Here is a 14,407-nt window from a genome sequence, read left to right on the forward strand (position 1 = left end):
GAGAGAAGCCCTCTAACCAGGCAAAAGCTTTCAGATGGGGTGACCTCATCAAGCCAAGACCCCAGAAGACCAGATAGCAAGAGCTGATGGGGAAACCTGGGTCTCAGTGCAAGAGAAAATGCCCCCCTCCCCCACCAGTGCTGTGCCGTGCCATGTCGGCTGAAGGTGGAGGGCTCAGAATACGTGGCTCTCGGCCCCCATCTAGTGGCTATAGGCTGTAACTGCAACCAAATAATCTCACAATGCAGAAAAATCGTACTTCCAGCATCCAGCAATTCATCAAATCTCCAGACCAGAGGGAAAACAATAAATACCCAGAATTATGTCCTGAAGACTCAGAAATAAGTAAACTAAATGACAATGAATTCAGAATAGCTATTGTCAAAAAACTCAATGAGGTAAAAGAAAATATGGCGAAACAATTCAATGAGTTCTGGAGCTACTTCACAAAAGAGATTGAAACTATAAAGCAGAATTAATCAGAAATACTAGAGATGAAAAATACAATGGAAAAGATAAAACAAAATACAGATTTGCTGAATGTTCGTGTGGACACCATAGAGGAGAAAATCAGCATAATCAAAGATAGACAGGTTGAATGGCTCCAGGCAGAGGAGGAGAGAGAACTCAGACTAAAAAGAAATGAAGAAAGTCTCCAAGAAATAGACTATTCAATGAGGAAATGCAACATAAGAATTATAGGTATCCTAGAAGGTGAAGAGAAGGAGAATGGAGCAGAAAGCGTGCTCAAAGAAATAATAGCAGAGAACTTCCCACATCTAGGGAATGAGAGAGAAATGTGTGTAGAGGAAGCTTTCAGCTCTCCTAGATCTGTCAGTGTAAAAAGACCTACTGCAAGGCATACAGTAGTAAAACTGGCAAAAATGAATGACAAAGAAAGAATACTTAGGGCAGCAAGGCAGAAGAAAATAACCTACAAAGGAACCCCTATCAGACCTTCAGCAGATTTCTCTGCAGAAACCTTACAAGCTGGGAGAGAATGGAATGACATATTCAAAACTTTAAAAGATGAAAATCTGCAGCCAAGAATACTCTATTCAGCAAAAATATCCTTCAGATATGAGGGAGAAATTAAATCTTTCCCAAACAAACAAAAGCTAAGGGACTTCGTAGCCATGAGAAAGAAATCCTGAAGAAGGCCCTCCCCAAGAAATCCTGAAGAAGGCCCTCCTACCTGAAAAAAGAAAAAAAGGGAGAAAGGGGTCACAAAACACAGAGTAAGGAGACAAATAGATAGAATCAGAATAGGATAGCAAATATTCAACTATAGCATTAGGATAAAGGGAAGGAAAACACCAAAGACAAAGACAATCTTGTCACTTTAACCACAAACTCACAACACAAGTGAGAATAAGATATGAAAATAATAACTTAGGAGGGGAGGAGGAAAGGGACTGAATCAGTTTAGACTAAGGAAATAAGAGGCCATCAGAAAATGGACTATATTATGCACAAGATTCTGAATACAAATTTCAGGATAGCCACTAAACTAAAAAGCAGAACAGAGACACAAAAAATAAATAAGGAAAAAGCTAAGAAACACAGCATAAGAAACTGCAGAAGTCAATGGGTAGACCAAAACACACAGGACGAGAAACAAAGGAAATTCAGGAAAACCAGAAAACGAGTGACAGAATTACAGCATTAAGCCCTCATACATCAATAATCACCCTCAATGTAAACAGATTGAACTCTCCAATAAAAAGACACAGAGTGGCAAGAGGGATTAAAGAACAAGATCCAACAATTTGTTGCCTCCAGGAAACACACCTCAGCTCCAATGACAAACACAGGCTCAGAGTGAAGGGGTGGAAGATGATACTCCAAGCAAATGGCAAACAAAAGAAAGCAGGTGTCATGATACTTATATCAGACAAAGTAGATTTCAAGATAAGGCAGATAAAGAGAGACAAAGGGGGCAATACATAATGATCAAAGGGACACTACATCAAGAAGAAATAACACTTATAAATATCTATGCACCCAACACAGGAGCACCAAAGTTCATAATGCAACTATTAACAAACCTAAAAGAAGATATCAAAAATAACACAATAATAGTAGGGGACCTCAACACTCCCCTCACATCATTAGACAGATCATCCAGACAGAAAATCAACAAGGAACAGTAGAATTAAACAAAAAGCTAAACCAGTTGGACTTAATAGACATATATAGAACACTCCATCCAAAAACAGCAGAATACACGTTCTTCTCAAGTATGCATGGAATATTCTCAATGACAGACCCTATGTTGGGAAACAAGGCAACCTCTGTAAATTTTTTAAAAATTGAAATAATAACAAGCATCTTCTCCGATCATAATGCTCTAAAGCTAGAAATTAATTACAAGAAAAGAGCTGAGAAAGGGACAAAGATGTGGAAACTAAACAATATGCTATTGAACAAACAATGGATCATTAAAGAAGAAGTCAAAAAATACCTGGAGACAAATGAAAATGATAACATGCCATATCAACTCATATGGGATACAGCAAAAGCTGTATTAAGAGGGAAACTCATCGCAATACAGGCACACCTTAACAAACAAGAAAAATCCCAAATAAGCAATCTCAAATTACACCTAACTGAATTAGAGAAAGAAGAACAAACAAAGCCCAAAGTCAGCAGAAGGAGAGAAATAATAAAAATCAGAGCAGAATTAAATGCTATTGAAACAAAAAAAGGCAGTAGAAAGGATCAATGAAACAAAGAGCTGGTTCTTTGAGAAGATAAATAAAATTGACAAACCCTTTGCCAGACTTACAAAGAAAAAAAGAGAGTAAGCTCAAATAAACAAAATCAGAAATGAAAGAGGAGAAATAACAACAGACTCCACCGAAATACAACGGATTATAAGAGAATACTACGAAAAACTGTATGCCAAGAAAATGGATAACCTAGAGGAAATGGATAAATTCTTAGACTCTTACAACCTCCCAAAGCTGAGTCAAGAAGAAACAGACAATGTGAACAGACCACTCACAAGGAAAGAGATTAAAACAGCAATCAAAAGCATCCCAAAGAATAAAACCCCAGGATAAGACAGCTTTCCTGGGGAATTCTACCAAACTTTCAGAGAGGATTTAATACCTATCCTTTGCAAGCTCTTCCAAAAAATTAGGGAGGATGGAACACTTCCTAACACCTTCTACGAGGCCAACATCACTCTGATCCCAAAACCTGACAAGGACAGCACAATAAAAGGAGAACTGCAGGCCAATATCGCTGATGAACATAGATGCAAAAATTCTCAACAAAATTTTGGCAACCCGAATTCAGCAATACATCAAAAGGATCATTCATCATGATCAAGCTGGATTCATACCAGCGACACAGGGATGGTTCAACACCTGCAAATCAATCAACATGATACACCACATCAACAAATTGAGGAATAAAAACCACATGATCATCTCAATAGATGCAGAGAAAGCATTTGACAAGATCCAACAGCCATTTATGATAAAAACTCTGAGCAAAATGGGGATAGAAGGAAATTACCTCAACATAATAAAGGCCATACATGACAAACCCACAGCCAACATCATACTCAATGGGCAAGAACTGAGCACCATCCCCCTGAGAACAGGAATGACATAAGGATGCCTTCTATCACCACTCTTATTCAACATAGTACTGGAGGTTTTGGCCAGAGCAATTAGGCAAGAGAAAGGAATAAAAGGAATCCAAATAGGGAGGGAAGAAGTGAAACTCTTGCTGTTTGCAGATGACATGATCTTACATATAGAAAACCCCAAAGAACCACTGGGGTTTATTTTTAGAAATAATCAACAACTACAGCAAAGTTGTAGGGTATAAAATCAACTTACATAAATCAGTAGCATTTCTATACTCTAATAACTAACTAACAGAAAAAGAACTCAAGAACACAATACTATTCACAATTGCAACAAAAAGAATAAACTACCTTGGGGTGAATTTAACTAAGGAAGTAAAAGATCTATACAAGGAAAACTACAAGACTTTCCTGAAAGAAATTGATGATGACGTAAAGAGATGGAAAGACATTCCATCCACATGGATTGGAAGAATAAACATAGTTAAAATGTCCATACTACCTAAAGCAATCTACAGATTCAATGCCATCCCAGTCAGAATCCTAACGACATTCTTTACAGAAATAGAACTAAGAATCCTAAAATTCATATGGGGCAACAAAAGACCCCAAAATGCTAAAGCAATCCTGAGAAAAACAGAACAAAGCTGGAGGCATCACAATCCCTGACTTCAAAACATACTACAAAGCTACAGTAATCAAAACAGCATGGTACAGGTACAAAAACAGGTGCACAGATCAATGGAACAGAATTGAAAGCCCAGAAATAAAACCACACATCTATGGACAGCTAATCTTTGACAAAGGAGCTGAGGGCATACAATGGAGAAAAGAAAGTCTTTTCAACAAATGGTGCTGGGAAAACTGGAAAGCCACATGTAAAAGAATGAAAATTGACCATTCTTTTTCACCATTCACAAAAATAAACTCAAAACGGATCAAAGACCTAAAGGTAAAACCTGAAACCATAAGGCTCCTAGAAGAAAATATAGGCAGCACACTCTTTGACATCAGTATTAAAAGGGTCTTTTTGGACACCATGTCTTCTCAGACAAGGGAAACAATAGAAAGAATAAAGAAAAGGGACTTCATCAGACTAAAGAGCTTCTTCAAGGCAAGGGAAAACAGGATTGAAACAAAAAAAACAACCCACTAATTGGGAAAAAATATTTGCAAGTCATATATCCAACAAAGGGTTAATCTCTATAATACGTAAAGAACTCACACAACTCAACAACAAAAAAATCAAACAAACCAATCAAAAAATGGGCAGGAGACATGAACAGACATTTCTCCAAAGAAGATATATGCATGGCCAATAGGCATATGAAAAGATGTCCATCATCAGTGATCATCAGGGAAATGCAAATCAAAACTACACTAAGATATCACCTTACACCCATTAAAATGGCAAAAATAACCCCAACAAAAAGTAACAAATGTTGGAGAAGTTGTGGAGAAAAAGGAACCCGCATATGCTACTGGTGGGAATGCAAACTGGTGCAGCCACTATGGAAAACAGTACAGAGATTTCTCAAAAAATTTAAAAGAGAGATACCAAATGACCCAGCCATCCCACTGCTGGGTATCTATCCAAAGAACTTGAAGTCAGCAATTCCAAAAGTCCTATGCACCCCTATGTTCATTGCAGCATTATTTACAATAGCCAAGACGTGGAAGCAACATAAGTGCCCATCAACTGATGATTGGATAAAGAAGATATGGTATATATACACAATGGAATACTACTCAGCCATAAAAAAGAATAAAATCATCCCATTCACAACAACATGGATGGACCTTGAGGGAATTATGTTAAGTGAGATAAGCCAGATAGAGAAAGACAATCTCTGTATGACTCCACTCACATGTGGAAGTTAAACATGTAGACAAAGAGAACAGATTAGTGGCTACCAGGGGAAAGGGTGGGGTGGGGGTGGGCACAAAGGGTGAAGGGGTGCACCTACAACACGACTGACAGACAACAATGTACAAATGATTTCACAAGGCTGTAAACTATCAGAAACTCAATAAAAATTAATAAAAAATAATAAATCCCTCTGAGACCAAAAAGACAACGAGAAATTCACATGGGTAACTATTGTCAATCTTCTCTTTAAAGAAAATCCATATTTTGCAGGTTATGCTGGTGGTGGAGCAGAGTCTTAGAACAGGCTTTCAGAGCAACTGACCTTTCCAGGGAGAACTTGACCGTATTCCTCCCAAGGCAGGCTTTACACGGGCTTGATCCCAGGGGACAGACAGGGTCTCTACCTACCCACCAGCTTGTCACTGCTGGGAATTAAGACCCTTGTTGAAATGCAGTGTGCTTCAGGACCCTACCGGGGTCTAAAGAGCCGGCAGGTGGAAGGGCTGAGAGCTGGCTGAGAACTTGCTCTTGAGAGGTTCTGCAGTGAATAAACCAGGGAAGAAAAGGAATTGGAGGGAGGGGCGAAAAGGAGGGAGGAGATGCTAAAAGGTGAGGGAAGACACCAAATGCCTTTTTCACAATTTCACTTAAGGCCAATTCTGTACAGATTTTCACCCTCAGGAACCCCCATTTTAAAATGGGAAATAGCTCATTTGACCTTCCCCTTTCTCACAACAGGACTAAAGGTGGGCAGGAAATAGGGGATCTTTTGAGATTCTTCGACGGGCAGCAGAAAACTGCATTAGAGAGAATCTTCCAGACTCAAAACTGGATTATCCATGTGGTATTTTCTCCAGCCCTTTCTCATCAGTCCTGAGCCAAGACAGGCAGGTAGAGAAGGGAAGTGATCCCAAAGTCAGCTTTCCTTCAGGAGGAGGACGCCAACGGATGGTAGTAAAGAGAAGCAAGGAACGAGGGTGGGCAGCTGGACGGGAGGGACACTGGGGCACTGAGGACGAGAGCTTTGGTTTGGGTTCATGTCTGAGCTTACTGATTCACTATGAGGTCAGAGTCATGCTGTATCCAGGTATACGCCTTTGGCAAAAGGATTGAAGTTATTAAATACAGCCTGTTTGCTCCACTTAGACAATCCTTTCTCTCCTTACATGCCTCCCACATAAAGAAACACCAGAAAGGAAACATACTCTGCTAGAAAGACAAAAAGAGGGGTGTGTGCGTGTGTGTTATCAAGAATGGACTGAGGGGGCCCAGCCTGGTGGTGTAGCAGTTAAGTTTGCACGCTCCACTTTGGTGGCCCAGGGTTTGCTGGTTCGGATCCTGGGCACAGACCTAGCACTGCTCATCAAGCCATGCTGTGGTAGCATCCCACATAAAATAGAGGAAGATGGGCACAGATATTAGCTGAGGGCCAGTCTTCCTCAGCAAAAAGAGGAGGACTGGTGGCAGATCTTATCTCAGGCCTAGTCTTTCTCAAAAAAGAATGGACTGAGGGATTTGTGCAGCAGGAATATGCAGCAGTTAGGTTAATTTTCTACTCCATCCTTCAACTTTGAGATACAAGGTGAAGTTCCCTTTTTTCATTCGTTAATCTCCTTTGACACTTTTCACAGGATTGTGGAGCTTTACCAGAAAGGGGCTTCCTAACTGTGCTTCATAACATTAAAATGTGATCGTTTTAATCTCCCTGGGCCAGGGAGAAAGTGGAACCCTATGGCTTCACAAGGAGACTTGTTTCACAATTAGCATTTCGGTCAAAGCCTTAATTCCTCAAAATGAGAGCAAAAAATGGAGCCAGAATTCCCACTGCAGCCTATTGTGACTCTAGCCTCCGGCTCTGAGAAGTCGGCTGTGATCTAACATTGCAATTAGAGCTTTCTCTCTTTAACCTTGCTTTTGGTACTTGCTCAAAGTGCATGGTCTAATACTTTTATCTGTGAATACTTGCATATTTCCAGGGGCCTCACTGTACACATTTGCTGGGAAAATCTCTATTTTCTCCCAATGGGTTTTAAGGTGAGAAGAATCAGGTACATATTTCATCAGACGGGATTAGGCTGTAGTTTGTCATCCTCATTTGCCCAAGTGAACTGCTGTTCTAAAGAAACCCCTTGTCAACTGTTACCTGGGGAACTGCTCTAATGTCTTCCTTAACAACAGACACTTGGCATCGGTGAATCAACCACTGGGCTAATGAGAACAGACCCGCAGCCTATCCTCAGCTCAGAGTATAAACACTGTTTTCCTTTGACCTAATTACAAGATGTCCTTAAACATCATCATTTTCTAAAGGAAACTGTGACTACAAATTGCATCATGAACCACATTGTCGGGACTCAAAAACGTGCCTGCAATTCGGAGAAAGTGTTTGCAACTTGCCAAAACATGCAGTCCGTAGGCAACAGCGCTGTTCACTCTGCAGATTCTACGTTCTTTCCCCTTCTGTCCCTCATTTTCCATGGAGTCCCTATCTTTAAAAAGGTCGGATCAGAATCAGAATGTCCTGTTCCCTTATCTACAGATTTTACATGGTAGGTTCGAGAAAGCTGCTGGCTTCAGTGAGATTCTAGATTTCTTCCCCAAAGCCCCAGCAACAGCTTTCTATTGTCCTGATTGAATTAAAAAATCCAACAAACAAAAAATTACCACCTGCCACCACTATCAACAACAATAAAACTCAGAAACCACTCGAAGTCAATGAGCCTTGATTAAATACTCAGCATGCATTGTGGGTTGTACTGGGCTACACTGGGCTATTACTGTAGAATTTTATATGAATATTTACCCTAAGGGCCTATAATCCTGGAGCTTTACCAAGCCTGATCTGCACAGGTGCCCCCCTACCATGTGGGAAAATATCTGGGGTACGGAAGAAGGAAAACATTTGAAGTGGCCTGTGGGATGCTGCTGGGGCCCCCAACATTTACAGAGGTGAGGACTGTCTTCTTAAACACAAACTCCTTTCCAGGGAGGTCCTCCTGTTGAGTATGACTACAGACCCTTGACCAAAGAACCCCCAATCTCTTATTTAAAAAAAAAAAAAAAAAAGCAAAAGGGGGCTGGCCCCACGCATAGTGGTTAAGTTTGCACACACCATTTTGGTGGCCAGGGATTCCCGGGCCTGCACACTGGGCGCAGACCTACATACCACTCATCAAGCCGCTCTGTGGCAGCGTCTCACATCAAAGATAGAGGAAGATTGGCAAAGATGTTAGCTCACGGACAATCTTCCTCAACAACAAAACTGCAAAAGGAGGCTGAGATAATAACTGGCTGTGTAATAGACAGATTGTTATACTACAATACTCATCTGGAGAGCTTTTACATTGTATCAATTCCTGAAGATATCCTTTGACGGTGTTCTGCAATATGGCCACCACTAGAGGGCGGAGCAGACCACTTCAGCTTTCCAGCACTTTCTCCAGAGGGGAAGTTGAAAAAGCTACAAAGAACTCAGGGCTAAATGCTGAGCAGACTTTAAAATCTCTCCCCTCCTTAACTTCATCACCCTGTGAATCGCTTCTAAAGGTTCAGGGCAGAGGGACAGGCAGGTAAGTACTACCTGAATTGCATTGAAAGTTAGTATTTCATTGGAACACAAGATTCTTGCCTTTGATAACTTTCATTTATTACAATATCTCCGCCCTTTCTGTGTGCCAGAGACTGTGCTGGGCACCGGGGAAATAAACACGAGTAGCTCCTCATCGGTTCCCTCTCCAGGCTTACGGTCTAGGCAGCCAGGCAGACAAGCGAATTAATCAAGAGACTTCAGCGTCCTAAATGCAATGATTTGGGGGTGGGGTGAGCAGGCAGTATTTCCTACAGACCCCATGACTGAGTGTGCTGGAGGCTCACAGACCAAGTCAGAGATCACTGGGTGATGGAGAAAGACAAGGCAGAAAGAGAGATGTGTTTTTGACAGAGTGCTTTGAGTATAACAATATATGACAGAAAAAAATCCAAATGCAAAGTAAGAGCAAAAAGCCAACAGCTAGTACCAAAAAACACATTGTTTTTTAACCATGAACTTATCTAGGTTTCAGAAGGTTTGGGATTAAAAATAACTTAGGAAGAGAACAAGATAACCACACTGCTCTGAAATAAGCCATTTGAATATCATTCCTATCATGTGTGCAGGGGTTCACCTGGGAACCCCGCCCACCAGTCCCCAAGGAATGAGGAGGGCTGCTGGCTGGTATGTGGGGATGGTGTCCTTGGAGGAATCGTGTTAGAACATGTCCCCACTTCACCAAAACGTCTACCTCATCCACCAAATGTGCTGGGAGTGCCAAGTGCTCCTGCTCTCAGGCCCAGCCTCACCTTCAATCACTCAGGGATCTTCTTTTTTTTTTAAAAGATTTTATTTTTTTTCCTTTTTCTCCCCAAAGCCCCCCTGGTACCTAGTTGTATATTCTTCGTTGTGGGTCCTTCTAGTTGTGGCACGTGGGACGCCGCCTCAGCGTGGTTTGACAAGCAGTGCCATGTCCGCGCCCAGGATTCGAACCAACGAAACACTGGGCCGCCTGTAGCAGAGCACGCAAACTTAACCACTCGGCCACGGGGCCAGCCCCTCAGGGATCTTCTAAAACACGCACGTCTCCAGCCCCACCGGCCCTCCCTCATTCTGATTTAATTTTTGAAAATTCTCTAGATTATTCTAACATGAAGTCAGGGCAGAGGCCCATTGAGTTATACGCTGGCAACATTTCATAGGGAAAACACAAACTTCCAGTCGGGGATATGGGCAACCTCACGCTCCTCTCGAGCACCAGGAATGAGTTGGACCTTTTCCTTCTACGTAACTTTTACTTGCACCTTCAGCACCTGGAATGGTTTGTGGGTAAAATCTGTTATCACACAGAAAATAACATTAAAAATGAGTGCACAGAGGGTAGAAACTGTTGCAAAATATTTATTTTCACTTTTCTCATGAGTCACCTTTTAATTTCCCAAGAGTCCCCCTCAGATGGACATCTGACAGCTCCTCCTGCTGGTCTCTCTTTTGTCCTCCCTTCAGGATGCTCTGGGTACCTCTCTGCCCTTCCCTGGGGGTCCCAGCCTCGTCTCTGAACAACAGTGCGAGATGCCCCCGTCTCTGAAGCTCCCTGTCAGCTTCATCCTGGACTTTCAATGGCAGCCTCTACTGTGCTATCTTATGAAGTATGTGAGGGGACAGTTAGCAGTTTTGAATTCTTCATCTTAGAGCATCTACAAACCTGACAAACTTTTCTCTTGCTACCATTTACCTCCTCTCATTATCACACTAACACATCACTTTATTGTGTCATGTTACTTGTCTTTCCAAATAATTCTTCCCTGTGATGTTCAATTTTATGTGTCAACTTGACTGGTCCACGGAATGCCCAATATCTGATTAAACATTATTTCTGGGTGTGTCTGTGAGGAGATCGGCATGTGAGTTGGTGGACTGAGTAAAGCAGGTGGCCCTCCCCGTGTGGGTGGGCATCATCCAATCCACTGGGGGCCTGAATGGAATGAAAAGGCAGAGGAAGGTTGAATTCTCTCTGCATGAAGAATGAGCGGGGCCCCTGGTCTTCTCCTGCCCTTGGACTGGGACTAACACCATCAGCGGTCCTGGTTCTCAGGCCTTTGGACTCAAACTGGAATTACATCACTGGCTTTCCTGGGGTTCCAGTTTGAAGATGACAGATCCTGGGACTTCTCAGGCTTCCATAATTGCATGAGCCAAGTCCTTATAATAAATCTCATTTTCTTTATATTGGTTCTGCTTCTCTGGAGAGCCCTGACTGACTAATACACTCCCCATCAGCAGAGAGAGTGAGAGAAGGAGAGAGAAAGATACAGTGGTGGTGAAGAGGGGGATCTGGCCCTGCCATATCTGTGACAGCTTTCAGTCCTTCCTCCGGTGTGCTGAACTGGAGGCTGACGTCAAAAGGGCTAGATCCCACAATGGTTACTCCAAAGTGGCATAGTCTATGCAGCAGGACATCCTGCATTTCTTGGGCACTTTGACTCAAACTAGGGTCCAAGACAGCTGTTGTCCATTAAAGTTGATCCTCTTCTGGCAAGAAAGCTGCATCAAGCAAGAACTCGACGGACAGGGAGGAAGAGGTTGAGAAATAGCCAGGGCTGAAGGCATCATTGGCAGCCTGGTGCCGCTCAAGGAGGAGCCACTGCTCTGACACGTTTTCGCCACGAGAGGGCGGGGCAGAGCAGCAGCACAAGCGCAGGATGCTGGCAGCTCAGTACTTTAGCAGCTGTCGAGGAGCCCGGTGGCTTCTAAGAAAGCAGGCACGGAACAAAGTCTCCAGCAAGGAAGTTCCTCTGGAATTTTGCCAGGAGGAAAAGAGTAGAAACCAAAGGAAAAGGTAGCATTTGCTTTCAACAACTTGAGTGAGGAGACTTTCCCGCAGTGAACATGACGCTAGACTCCTTTAGAGATAAGGAGAGAAGAAGGGAATTTTGAGGTTACTTGAAAAAGCGGTTTACCTCAACAGAGGCATGGCACACATCGCTTCAGGGATGTAAAGTTAGCTACTCACGGGGTACGCTAGCTTTCCTAGGTCCCGTGAAACACTTGCAATAATTCCCCACACTTGCCCTGATTTCATGCCGCAAGCTCAAAGGGAACCAGAGATGGGTTTGTTTCCCATGAGAACTAGCCCAAGAAACCAACTACGTGTGGACCACCCAGACAGTGGCTCCAGAAGGGCTATAGCAGTATTCAACCTTCTTCATTTCATTTCGGATGGAAATAGAGTATGTCCAAGGCAGGCTTGTAGTCAGCACATATTGTATATTCATATTTTGTAAGGCTGGCACCTCCATCAGCCTCTACTGAACCTTTCTCCCCTGAGCACAGAGCTCTGTAAAAGAGAATCAAAAGCCAGAAAAGTGGGTTCTGACTCTGAAAGAGCGTCCACAGTGCCCTGAAGAAGCTGGAAAGGGTTTCAGGCAGGGTCCCAACAGGAAACAGGTGGCCCCCCAAGTTAGCATAATTCCAGGAGGGTTTCTTTGTTAATGTGTGGGAAAGGTGTGGGGGACCCACAAGAGACAGGGCGGGAGGTAACACAGAGCTTTAGCAGCAGAGCAGTTGCTACCCCTGAAGCCAGGGCGAAGCCGGGGAGTAGTAATGGGAACACTGAAGGAGAGAGTCGGAGAGAAGGCTACCTTCTGAGGAGCAGAGACCTCAGGTTGCAGCCAGCCCCAGGTGACTGCACAGGGACCCAGGGGAACAACAATGCTGACTCTACTCTTCTCCCACCTTCCAGGCTCCTTTTGGGTTCCCCATTGGCTGAGCCCAATGGGAAACCAGAGAGCCAGGGAATCAGCTGATAGAAAGCTTTCTGGTCAGACTTCCAGGGAAGACATCAGACTGAACATAGTCACACTCGCCTGAAACAAGCCATTTGAAAATCCTTCCCACTGTGTGTGCAGAGGTCCACCTGGGGACCCTGCAGTCCAGTGTGGGCGGTCCCCAAAGAATGACGAGGGCTGCTGGCTGGTACGTGGGTATGGTGTCTTCACAACAACCATGGCATTGAGAAGTTGCTCTCTGTCTAAGTGTAGTTGTTTGTAAGTAATCTGTCTTTCTCTGGCTGCTTTTAAGAACTTCTCTTTATCTTTGATAATATAAAATTTTATTATGTGCGTTGCTGAGGATTTCCTTTTATTTATTTAACTTGAGGTGCTTCAGGCTTCCTGAATCTATGGAACATCCCATCATGTCACATATCACATGACTTTTAGAAAATTCTTAGCTAATATCCTCTACCCCGTTCCCTTTTTTCTCCTTCTCGGACTTCGGTGTTAGATCTATTTTGTTTTATTAACCTGTCTGTGATATTTTCCATTTATTTTGTCTCTTTGGAGTGCGGTCTGTGTAATTTCTTCGGATCGGCACACCAATTCTCTCTTTGCCTGCACCCAATCTGCTGTTCAATCCATCCACTGAATTTATTTTCACTTGTTTCCTGCGTGCAAGTGGGCAGGTGTACAATATGCCTGTTTAAATCTACCTTGTCAGTTGATAGTCTCTTCTTTTACTCATAATTTTGATTTCCAAATTTCTCTCTTCAAACATCTAAAACATTTCTATTTTATAAACACTAATTTCAGTATCTGAAATCTCTGTCGACCTAATTGCTGAGCAGGTTGTCTCAGCTAACTCTTGCATATAGGGCTGTGTTTCTTGTTTATTTTTTTAAAAAAATTATTTTCATTGTGAGTTCATAGTTCTTGGAACATTATCTGCGGGAATGCTTTGATGCCTGGGTTGGTGGTTGTGTCTCCAAAAAGGATTTGTTTCTGCTTTGGCTGGGAACACAGGGCATGGCAGTGCCACTAGCCTGGTGCAACTTCACATCCTTGGCTTGGGATTTGGGGGGGGGGCCATGCAGGCAGTGTGAGTTTGAGCTCCAGACCCGCTTGGGAGCTGGCTCCTGTTTTACATTTTTAGGAGAGGGTTTTTTTTTTTCCATTTTACTTAGAGGAAAGGTGAAGACCAGCAAGGTTCCTTACTTTTAACCTTTGTGGGGCAGTCCTTTGGGATTCTGGCTTAACTGGGGCTCTCTCATCCAAATATTCACCTTACAAGGTCCCTGGTCCTTGCCCCTGTCTTCCATGCAGCCCTGCCTCCCAGGATGCTATTAAAATTCAGGCCCCAGTAGATGGAGAGACGTCCTGAGAGCAGCCCGTGGCTTCGGTGCCCAGTTCCCTCTCTGCGTCTGTGCTGTATGTGTGCATGCATCTCCTTTAAGGATTTTCTTTATTCCGTTGTCAGTTTTAACTGTCCATTTGTAAAGGTCTTTTAAAAATTCTTGATCAAGCATGTGTAGTTAGGTTAAGCAAAGATATTTTTAGGATATTTTTCTTCACTATTCCCAGAAACTCTCAGACCTAGGATGGTAGTTTTTCTTTGTTTGTTTGTTTGTTTT

At 42.8% G+C, this 14,407-nt stretch overlaps 1 long non-coding RNA gene across 1 annotated transcript in view; it reads left to right on the forward strand.

Moving 5' to 3' along the window:
• Window positions 1–14,407, forward strand: part of LOC139045818 (uncharacterized) — a 110,306-nt gene that overhangs the window by 62,796 nt on the left and 33,103 nt on the right. The window lies entirely within an intron of this gene.

The sequence above is a fragment of the Equus asinus genome, chromosome 8 (assembly GCF_041296235.1).
Source record: "Equus asinus isolate D_3611 breed Donkey chromosome 8, EquAss-T2T_v2, whole genome shotgun sequence".
NCBI classification, from domain to species: domain Eukaryota; kingdom Metazoa; phylum Chordata; class Mammalia; order Perissodactyla; family Equidae; genus Equus; species Equus asinus.